Here is an 11874-nt window from a genome sequence, read left to right as displayed (position 1 = left end):
CAAAAAGCCGTAATTTTAAAGTCATTGCAAAACTATTAAACTGCAAGTTTATGATTGAGGTTGACAGTTGAATCTTGATCTGGGGAACAGCAGAAGACAAATCATTCTAAACTCAATTTCCAATTACTCATTTGTTCTGGAATTTCAAATTGTTAAAAAAGGATTGAAAGGCAGACTCAATAATAGGTGGTGTAAAGGTTTGGATAGTGATGTACCATAGTCTGTCGAAGAAGCTATTCCAAATTATCCTCCATTATCTCAGGTAGAATGACATATTACCAAATAACATCCATTTATATCAGGCCAGTCCTTAAATACTTTGGCAGGCATAGAGCTCTTTTTTTATGCCATTACATCATCCACACCCATTCTGAAACCATAAAAACAGACTTCCATTTCTGATGCAAAGTTGTTGTTTTTTTTTCTCATCAGAATTGTATAGTATGCTATTACGCTGATGCCCAAAGGTGACAGTGATGATACAACAGCAGAGTAGTGTGTGAATGGGCGCAATTAACAGCTCTTGTACTGAATATGAAATCATTTCAAAGCATCCTTGAATTGTAATGGTGCCCTGGCTCAGACCGTCCCTTTCCATTAAATCTTCCTTCATTCCACTGATTTGCAGAACAACCATTTTTCGTTCTGATTACTTGGCATGAATTTTTATTTCTGTGTTATTCTTTTCCCCGACCACTGTTCATTGTTCCTTTCTTTAAGAAGCAGAGCTTCTGTAACACACATGGCTAAGACAACCTCTGTGACAGACACTCTTCTCAATCTGCCTGTCAGACCCGGGGCTCTCATAGAACAACATTGCCCCCTAGTGGAAAATTTATATTTATTAATTTCTTTGAAAAAAAAAAAACATCTGGTTCAGAGCACATGGTTGTTATACTGATTCAAATCGTAATCCTCTAACCTTGTTTCCCTCATCTATTGAGTTTTTTAGAGCTTTTAAAGCTGTGTTAGGATGAAGGGAGTAATAACAAAAATAAAAGTGAGGACAGGGGATGCTCCAATCTCTCCATTGGCCTCTGGGATCAGAAAAATCTGCTTTTACACATCCTGCAGCTCTCTAAACACTTTGGATTCTTGGGTAGTTTCACTGTTTAGGTAAAGGTGTTTGGGGAAACTGCAAAAAAAAAGAATATCTGGTTGATTTTGTTCACCTGTTGCTGAGCCCAAGTATACAAAGGTTGTATACAAGTTCTGAATATGTGCACAGGAGCTCACCCAACAAACTAGGGAAGCCAGTATTCAAATGTTTTCTCACCTATATGTTATGAGCAAAGATAAATCTCAGCTCTTCTTCATCCTTTTTCTTGTGCACATATGGGCTCATTTACATACAGAAACGTCCTCAGAATGCACTCTATGGTCAACATATCCCTTTGAAAGCCCTCGTGGCCTGCATGTAGAGTTACTTGTTGTGAACCAAAATGGCAAGTAAGAAAGATAAAAATAAACATCACAGACAATGTGGTTAAGATGCTGTAATATCCTGGGAGAAGGCTTGTGAAATGCTTCCCATCATGCACCTAGACAGCAGACCTAGACAGGACATAAGTCTCTTCATGTTTTAGTGTGTGTGTGGTCCTGCATTGTTACAGGTGTTATTGTACTTACAATAGGACCACAACATTTCCATGATTTAAACACTTCATTTGTTGTCATACAATCTATTCTTATGAGCAAATGCATAAGACTGTGACTGATGTGGTGTGCACAATTGTCAAAGGCTTCATTGAAATGATTTTATACCACAACGGATTCTGCCCCTCAAGACTGCCACGGTACTAAATGATATTCCAGCTAAACCATACTGTTTTATCCGACACTTCTACAAGTGGCTTGTCCCAGAAGGAATAAAGATACAGCATGGGGACAGGTAAAAAATGATTCACATTATGTAAGTCATCCCCTTCAGTGTGATTCAAAGATTACAAATTTGTTTTAAATAGCTTTTTAATTGTTGAGTGTTTAACAGTTTCAGCATTACAGGAAATATAACCAAGTTAAATGAATCAAAATTAATGGTACTGAAATGTTTATTGTAATTGCAGATTCACAATTAAATGTCATTAACGGATGCTTTGGATTTTTCATATGGACCCTGCAGAGCTCAGAGACACGATTGTGTTGAGGCACAGATCTGGGGCAAGGCTACAACAAAAAATTTCTGCTGTATTCCCAAAAACACAGTGGCCTCCATAATTTTTAAATTATGGAATTTTGGAACAACCAGGACTCTTCCTAGAGCCACTCAGCCAAACTGAGCAATCAGGGGAGAAGGGCCTTGGTAAGAGAGGTGACCAAGACCCTGATGGACAATCTGGCAGAGCTCCAGAAGGACAACCATCACTGCAGCACTTCAGAGTTCCCAGACTGAAGCTTCTCCTCAGTGAAAGACACATGAAAGCCCGCTTGGAGTTTGTAAAAGCCTGGGACACTCGCGTAAAGGACTCTCAGACAAAAGAAAATTCTCTCGTCTGATAAAAGCAAGATTGGACTGTTTGGCCTCAATTCTAAGCGTCATGTCTAGAGGAAACTAGGCACCGCTCATCACCTGCCCAATACCATCCCAACGGTGAAGCATGGTAGTGGCAGCATCATGCTGTGGGGGTGTTTTTAAGGGTGCAGGAACAGGGAGAACCTAGCAAAGTATAGAAATATCCTTAATGAAAACCTGGCCCGGGTTACTCAGGAACTTAGACTGGGCCGAAGGTTCATCTTCCAGACAATGACGCGTGGCACACAAAGACAACGCAAGAGTGGCTTGGGGACAACTCTTTGAATGTCCTTGAGTGGCCCGGCCAGAGCCCTGTCTTGAACACAATCAAACATTTCAGGGGAACCCTTTAAAAGGCTGTCCACCGACAGTCCCCATCCAACCTGAAAGAGCTTGGGAGGATCTGCAGACAAGAATTGCAGAAAATCCCCAAATCTAGATGTGCAAAGCTTGTCGCGTCATCCCCAAGAAGACTGAAAGCTGTAATCGTTGCCAAGATGCTTCAACTAAGTACTGAGTAAACGATACTTAATTCTTCAGTGTGATATTTCAGTTTTTCCCTCTTTTTTTCTTTTTGTTAAAATAAATTTTCAAAAATTTCTAAAATTCTGTTTTTTTGTCATTATGGAATATTGAGGATAGATTGATGAGGGAAAAAATTTAACAATTTTAGCATAAGGTTGCAACATAACAAAATGTGAAAAAGTGTAGTGTTCTCAATACCTTCTGAATGCACTTTATCTCCTAGAAAATTTAAATACTGATGATGTAGATCCATCTGCAAAAAATTTAACCTTTAACCTTTAAAAAATACAGTTGATAATGTTCAAATGGGCAGAAATTTGTCAAGTCAACATCAGTCAACACAAGTCATCAGAGATGTGGTCTGGAGACAAGACTTTAACACTTTAGTCCTGATCATGACCTTACATCTTTGTAGTCTCTCTGTGAACAATGAGATAATAATACAAAGGTTTGCGTCACCTGGATAAAAATGCGCTTTTTGTTTTGTTAGAGACATGCATACACAACCTCTGAAGGCAAATTTTTATTCATAATTTGTTTTATAGATAAAAATATAAAATAGTAAATCTGGCATTTGAAAATATTGGTAGACTGTCACCACTTAATGCCATCTCCTTTATCAGAAATGACAGCCTTTGATAATTTCTTTCTGCCATTCTTGCTTTGGGAGATTTTACCCTAATCTACTCATCTACTCTGCTGTACTGATATGGGGATATGATTTTTATTTATTTAATTAGTGTGGGTCAAAAAGCTGTTCAAAACTTACATAAAGTCAAATTTAATGCCTGACGAGAAAAAATTGTGAATATATAAAAAAAAAAAAAAACTTGAACAAACCATATTCTTTTCATTATTCAGTATATAATTGACGTCAAACATTTTTTAATATTTTGCCTGGACTGGTCTGTCTATCTCAAAGTCATTCATCATTTGTTTCAGTCATGGTAAGAGAATGTCACTGAATCTGGTATGATGAGTGGATCAAGGCTGAGGCACATAAAAGGAAATACTTCACTGACTTACACATATACAGGAAAGTTGCTGCAATAACTCATCTCACCTTTATGAATATCTTCATTTACAAACCAAGGAAAGATTTAAAAGTTTGAATATTATAACTAAGAGGCTTCCAAGATGCAAAAGATACTTTATAGGAATGGAAGGAATATTGGAAACAAAAACGTGTCAATAATGTTAATAATCACATTAGTATTAAGAATAAGAACAATCAAAATGATAGTTTTTGCTATTTTAATACAGCCATGGGGTTAGTTGTATTCTAAGACTATACTTTTGATCATTTTATTTTTCTTCTGCCTTTCCTTTTGAATTTACCTCCAGTCTCCTTTTTTCACCCTCCTTTTCATTCAGAACTTACAACATGCTTAACTTACAGAAAAAGAAGTACAGGGAAAAATCTAAAATATCCATTTTAATGTGTATGTTTACTCTGCCAAAAGGCTTTAGTATCCATTCCCTTTATCTTTCATCTGTGGATATTTTAAAGAAAATTAGATTGTCAGTCAGTCTGTGTTGTAAACTATAGCGCCTGGAGAAAACTACATCAAATCTGGATTTTAAATAAGAGTGCTTTTGACAGCAAACTACATATTGCATCTCTCATACTTTCAACAGCAAGGTTAGACCATGATAACACCGCACACCATCCTGTGAGTGTGTCATCTCCTGTGAGAGCTGTAACCTTATCCTTGTTCGTCAGAATGGATTAGGGGAGCTTTCCATGCTTTCATTCAGGGCATTCAAATGAATACAGGTGTCAGATGTGCCAGCTTGGGACTTTTTCACAGTCTGAGAGACGTGCAGCAAAAAGCTCCTCTCAAGGGTCAAACTATGAGTCAGCACCTTGCCTCAGGACAGCCACCTGTCATCAGCGTACAGCCACAGGTGGAAGACTTTGCAGCCCAGTCCCATGCACATTTCTGTAAAAAGGTTAAATTAAATGCTGCTACTTTGATTAATACTTTACTTCATGTTGGCCAACTTAATTGATGACTAGTAACTGTTACTACGCAGCCATAAATCTGTCATGCGTTAGATTTTGGACAGCTGCTAACTTTAGCAAGACTAGCAAACGTGTTATCTGCATTACTAAGATGGCGATGCTTTAGCCAAGAGTTAGCATATCATTAGCTGAATATTTTTATTGGGAATCACATGTTAGAAAAGACCCTGTTGAGGACTGACATCGACAGCAGCGTGGAAGCCAGTGTAACTCCGGTCACACGTGCTAAATCAGAGTTAGCAGCTCTTTGCTGCTTTTAACGGATTTAAGGGGGTATGTCCATGATGGCTTTGTCAAATTCATCAGTTTGTCCTGATCGTCAAATCCATTCCTTACGTAAAAAGTTTGAAAAATACTAACAATAAAGCATAAATTTAACCCATATGTTGGTTTTCCAAAATATTTAACACATGTATTTTTATAGTAAACATCTTTACTTATTTTCCTTTTTTCGTCATAATAGTACTTAACAGACTTTTTTGTTATAATACTGCAATAAAACAATAGGGCTAACTGAAACTGTGTGTATCACAGAAGGCAATAATTTTGCAATGCAAGATCAAGAACTGTTTCTTCGTTTCAGTGTCTTCTACATGATTCATCTACTGGTGAGGATGCTGACTTTTTGCTGTAAGCTTTAACCTCAGATACAAGGTCCTTTACAGTTTTCTTGTTTTGCTTTGAGTCATATGAAGTCAGCTGGAGACAGGGTTTTAAACAAATTCAGTTAATCTTACCTAGCTAGCTAGCTACAGTTAGTGAAATCTGTCAACCACAGTTTTCATTTCAGTCAGCAAGCTAGCTTATGTCTACTTCTGTCTGAGGTTAAAACATACAACCAATTTTGAGTGGTATATTTGCCTCCATGATTTTTGTATATGTGCAAATACAAATTGCAGATCTCTTAGACTGGAAAGCTCAACAGTAAGTAAGGGTTCCAGGGCTTAGTGAACTGTCAATTGCTGGCTGTAACATTTCCTTAAACTTATGATGTAGTTCTTGCTGGCGGCAGCCAGTGAGTGATGCTGGGATGTTGTTAATTCAGTTCCGAGGCTCAGTGGAGAAAACAAATGGTGAAATGCTAACAGAGGAATCTCCTTCACCAGTGTGATAAACCCACTCTCCTTCTTACATCACAGCTGCTCATCGCAATAACCCACACAACTGGTCCCCTGACAACTCTGCAGTTATGAAGTTATTCATACGGTCTGCTGATAGCTGCCCTCTTTTTCGTGTTTGTCAATTTGCAGCCATTTCATCATACTCAATGTGTATCACAGTAGGCAGTAATTTAGACACATACGTACCATCATCATGTTGGAGCACAAACACACTTCTGGACTTTTTTCTCCCATTTTCTTACATATCTTAAATCTGTTGTCATTCCAGTTGTATCTGAAAGTGGAACAATCGCAGTTATTGCTGAAGCTTTTGCTACAGCATTTGTTCAAAGCCAGCTCATAGCTGTTCCCTGAGTGTAAGTGGCATGATGAATATAAGGACTTGAAAGGATACCTGACTCCTGTACTCCTGTTACACCATGAGGTCAGCACGCACACACCTAACCTAAAAAACAGAGAGAGAGATTCATCAGCGAAGGGAAGTATTCGCCATTAACACTGCTGCTTGACGAAAGTGAAACACAGACACAATAAATGTGACCACAGAAGAATAAAGACAAGAATCTGTTTCAACTTCAGAGCATCAGCAGTTTTCATCAGCCTAAAATGAAGACTTTTTAGAGCCCGTTTTTTTTTTTTTAAATTTCAGCCAAAATAATTCTCCAATACAGTGATTGTGGAAACGGAAACAGCTTTTGTAGTCTAAGGTGGACTGAGTAGGTTAGGTTGGAGCACAAACTGCTATTCTTGACCTTTTCCTCCCAGTTTCTTACATATCTTAAATCGGCTGCCTTTTCATTTGTATCTGAAAGCTGAACATTTGCAGTTATTGCTGAAGCTTTTTTCCTTTCACAGCATTCGCTCAAAGCCAGCGACAAAAGCTGTTCCCTGACTGTATGAGGCTTATTAGCTTCGGCGATTTGAAACACCATAAACGATGCACACAGTGTGGTGTCTTCGCTGTTGCTCGTCCTCTTAACTAGTTTTGTCTCCCTGATTCGCCTGCTGTGACTCAGCATGTCACAACCCAGAGTTTAAGACCCGCTAGCTGAGCAGCCGCTGCAGTACGGCAGCAGAGGAGGAAAAAAATGACAGAGAAGGAATTAAAGAGTGAAGCAGATGTCAGTTACTGTGGTGTGATGCTGGGATGTTGTCAATTCAGGTCCCAGCTGATTCCTCATGAAATAATAACTAACATTATGCTTTATGAAAAAATAGAAAAACAACACTCAGAGGTTTAAAGTGCAATGTCTTCAGTTCAGCGGATGGACACTAGTAAGAACAATTATCTCAAGATTTTCGGAATCTTTTTGCAAAACATAAACCTGTTATTTCTAGTTTCTTACTTAGAAACAGAAGGTTTTTTTTAATATCTGGCAAATGGACACCCAGTAATATAAACATGGAATGATTTTATTCTTTACAACTTTTTTTAACATTTAATTGTCCAACAACCCAAATTAATGTATTTCCGGTACTGTACCATTCAACACATTATATTTGACTCATTGGCTTTTTACAGAGGGTGAGAGAAGCTGTGGATACAATAGTTATTTTAATTCTTTTAACTCAACACATACAAAAAATTCATTTTGTTATCATATATTAATTAACCTGTTATCTTCTGGAATAACTTATATCTTTATGGTAAAAAGTAAGTATTTGGATGTGGCCTAAATTGCGTATTAGATGAAAAATATACTTTCAGTTACCAGTTTATTAGCTACACTGAGCCAAACGTATGCAATCTAATATAAAGTTATAACCTTTGTGAAGTTCTTAGTGCTTTTTTTGTTGAAATAGTTTTGGAGTTGTGTTAAGTCAACTTAATGGACATTTTTAGAGTTACAGTTTGTGGTGATGTTGAACTGTATTGTTTTATACTCAGAGTTTGTAATATCTAGTTACTCTTATTGATATAAATGGGGTGCAGTGAGGTGTAGTATGAGCTTCAATTGAAGTTTATCAAACAAAAAAACATAAAACCTATTGCACAACTGTACAGCATGTTTTACTCACCAAACGTTTCCTTAAAGCACGATAGCTGAAATGTTTGGTTTTTGGCTTTCATGGTAGCCACAGTAGTGTTTTCTGATGATAGCAAGATGGATTGTTATCTCTTGGAGAGGCCTTAAAAACTAAACAGCTGCAGTTTTATGGTAAATAATACATGGTGTCTTGTGTTGTGTGAGGGTTTTTTAATTTTGGTGGCCTTACAATAAAATATAGTAAGGTATAATGTTTACCGTGTACTCCATAGTCCCTCTGTAGTTTAGTGTGCTAGCATTCTAACATTTGCTAATAAGTAATAAATTCAGCTTATTGCATTATTTTTGCAGGTCATAAACTCAAAGCAAACCAAAGTATTGGAAAAGTGGAGAATTTGACCTGATGATGGCGCCACAGGAGCATTCAAGGAATTTCATGACGATCCATCTAGTACCTCTGGGGACATTTAAATCTAAATCAATAATGTCAACCTGTTGGTCGCACTAGATGAAAAGTCAGGAGATCACCAAAGTCATTACGATACATCTTCTTGGAACTATGAATGTCTGTGCAAAATTTAATGGCAATCTAATGAACATTTGTGCAACTGTTTCACTCTGAACCAAAATGGTGACTGAATAACCAACTTACTGAAATGTAGGATCCAGTGTTTTTGGAGCTTAACCCATGCAGGGGGCTTGTCAAGATATCTCACCCTCTGTTTCTTTGATTTGTCTCTCAAGTCCCTCAACTTTATTGAACTGTGATACTAAATCAATGGAGTACTTTTTAAAAGCACTTTTACAGTGGCCAAAGCATATTACATATATACTCAAAGCAAACCAAACTAAGCAAGTGCTGGATTGTTAAAAGCATCAGGAAACTGACCCCTGAGGAGAGAAGAAAACGCTCAGAAAAAGAAATGTTTAGAAGGCTGAGGAAAATGGAGATGGAGCAGCGCAGAACAAGAGCTGCTCTGGCAGCGCTTCAGAGCACAGGAGAAAAAGAGGAAAGAGATAAAGAAACTGAACGATTGAAAAGGTGGGACGAAAGAGTTGAGGACAAAAGGAGGAGGCAGGAGGCCAAACAGAGAAGGGTGGAGAAGAGGAGGGCCCGGGAGAAACTAAAACAGCACCAACTGAAGAGAGAGAGGCTTCAGTGGGAAAAGGTGATGATGGTAGAGGAGGAGCCCATCACAAGGCCCATATTCAATTTGAGTGATCTGAAAATGGAGCAGCAGAGGAGGCACAAGGGGGGTGAGCTTTGTCGTGTGTGAAGAGTGGAAGACAAAGCCAGCTTAAAGTGCCTGACCTCTGAGCTGCAGAGCAAGGAGCAGAGTAAAAGAAAACCTCTTCAGCATTTATGTTGAAGAGCAGAAAACAGACAGACTGTCTGTACATCTTTTGTATCGACTTTTTTTCAAACAGCATTTTTCTACTTATTTAATGCTGCATCTTTTTCGATGCGCATCACCTTTTTTTCCTATGAAAAACAGCAAAATCTAAATCCCTTAGGGCCCTGCAGTTGCTGCAGGAGAGACTGAAGTTTGGACTCAGACTTGAAAGGAACCAGATTCAGAGGGAGAGGAGGAGAGAGGCTTGCAGGTTCAAAGAGCGCTACAAAAAGCGCGAGGCCTGCAAAGACAGGCGCTGGAACCATTTCTCTGAGCACACTGAGTACCGCGTGTCCAGCAACAGCATCCTCAAAAAATCCATCTTCTGAATGGAATTGATCCTGCTCAACACCCACTGCTATTGCTTAGTCTAATGTATGGTGGTGCAAGTCATTACAAACAGACGCTTATGTGATGACTTGGGAGTCAGAACGTGTTGAAAAGTTTGGTCTCTGTAAATTAGAGTATGATCTAGACATACTCTGTATGGAAAGTGCCGTGAGATAACTGTAATGATGTGAACTGGTATAATAAAACTGTGCTGCATTGAAAACATTTGAGTTGTACTTGATATTAAATACCTATGATGTTGTTAACTACACAGTAGTGGTGGACATGTCATGTATTTTAGATGACTGACATTGTGTGTCGATAGAACAATATCAAGAATGCTGACTGTGAAAACATTAAAAAATAAATAAATAAAAGAAGATCAATCTTCTTGACTAGAGCATGGTATTTAAAGATAAGAGGAAAGTGCCCTGTCACTACTGAGCTCAGTACACATTTCCTCAACTCTGACTCATAAATGTGGATATGTGTGTGCTGCCTCTCCATGTGGAACTGGAAGCCAACTTCTCTGTCAGGGAAGTAAAATTCAAACATTTCAAGTTGTGCAGGTTATGCAGCCTCAAGTCTTAGATATGAAGTCACTGCTGAAATACCCAGGCAAGTCCAAGTCTTACAATTTGTTGTGCGTCCAATACAAGTTATTGTTCACCCTTTACCAAATCGAAGGCCGTTTAATTTTTTAGCCTCGATAGTGGTATGGTTTTATCGATGGCAACGTCGGTTGGTCGGTCAGTCCACCGCTGTGGTTCCAGACTAAACATAATTTCAACAACAGTTGGATGGATTGCCGTGACATTTATGATCCACAGAGACTGAATCCTACGGACTTTGGCGATCCTCGTACTTTTCTTGTAGTGCCAGACGTGTATGGAAAGCTGTTTGAGCATTTATTCCTTATCCATGTCCTTAGTTCACTAGTTCGGTTCCTGGCAGCGCGAGTGGGACGTTTGGTTGCACTAGTTTGGCAATTTTTCTTACTAGTTGAACAAACACTCTTACTAGTCTTTCTTTTTCAGCAACTAGTGGCACTTTTGTTTTAGTGTCACCGGGCTCTGCACTAGCACCAAATTCCAAACTAGTTAGCTTAACTAGTAACGTTGAATGTCTACAGACGCTCGACAAATTACAGGAAAAACCTGAAAAATGAGTGGAGAAACAGGGCTGGCAATGTCCCCAACCATACGGCAAGAGGGGTCATCGAATGGTTTGATTATGGTTCTCATTATTAAAGCATTTTGAGGTTGATTTTTTTTTTTTGTCATAATTTCTAGGATGATATAATTTATATTCTTGAAATATTTGTGCTATTATCCTTTTACTGCTCAGCTTGTTAGTGAACACACTTTTTCTTCTTCTTCTCGTTTCATTTCTCCTCACCTGCTGTTACAGTGAAGTTCTTGGTTGTGTTAGTTTGGCTGCAAAGGAAAGCAGAAGAAACATCTAAGCACATTAGAGAAGCAGCACACAAATGGCCAAAATTAGTGTTGAAATGACAATAGTGATTCATAGTTTTAGCCCAGGCCTGCCATATGTTTTACTACCTTTGTGCCTCATTTAATATTTACCAGAATATTTTCCACCACTTCTTGTATCTCCCCAGGAGATCCCTCTGCAGGCTGGGAGCTGGCAAGCTACCAGAGCAAGAGAGGGCCAGGCTCTATTTCAATGACTCTTAATGAAGATGAATTCATGTGGAGGGCAGCCTTTTATACATGACGATTACTATGATAAATGTAAAGGCACAGAGAGAAGAATTTAGTAGGAAACCAAACTTAAGCATACCATGGAAATGTCTCGCACACAGATACAGTGGTTTCAGAAAGGATTCAGACCCCTTCTTTTTGCACACTTTATTGTGATGTAGATTTAATTTTAAATTGGTAAAACTGCCATTTTTGCCCATCAATCTACACTTAGTAACCTGTAATGACAAAGTGAAAAGAATGTTTTTAGATTT

Source organism: Xiphias gladius, chromosome 6, assembly GCF_016859285.1.
Source record: "Xiphias gladius isolate SHS-SW01 ecotype Sanya breed wild chromosome 6, ASM1685928v1, whole genome shotgun sequence".
NCBI classification, from domain to species: Eukaryota; Metazoa; Chordata; class Actinopteri; order Istiophoriformes; family Xiphiidae; genus Xiphias; species Xiphias gladius.
The sequence above is the reverse complement of the archived record's forward strand: the minus strand, read 5'-3'. Positions refer to the sequence as shown.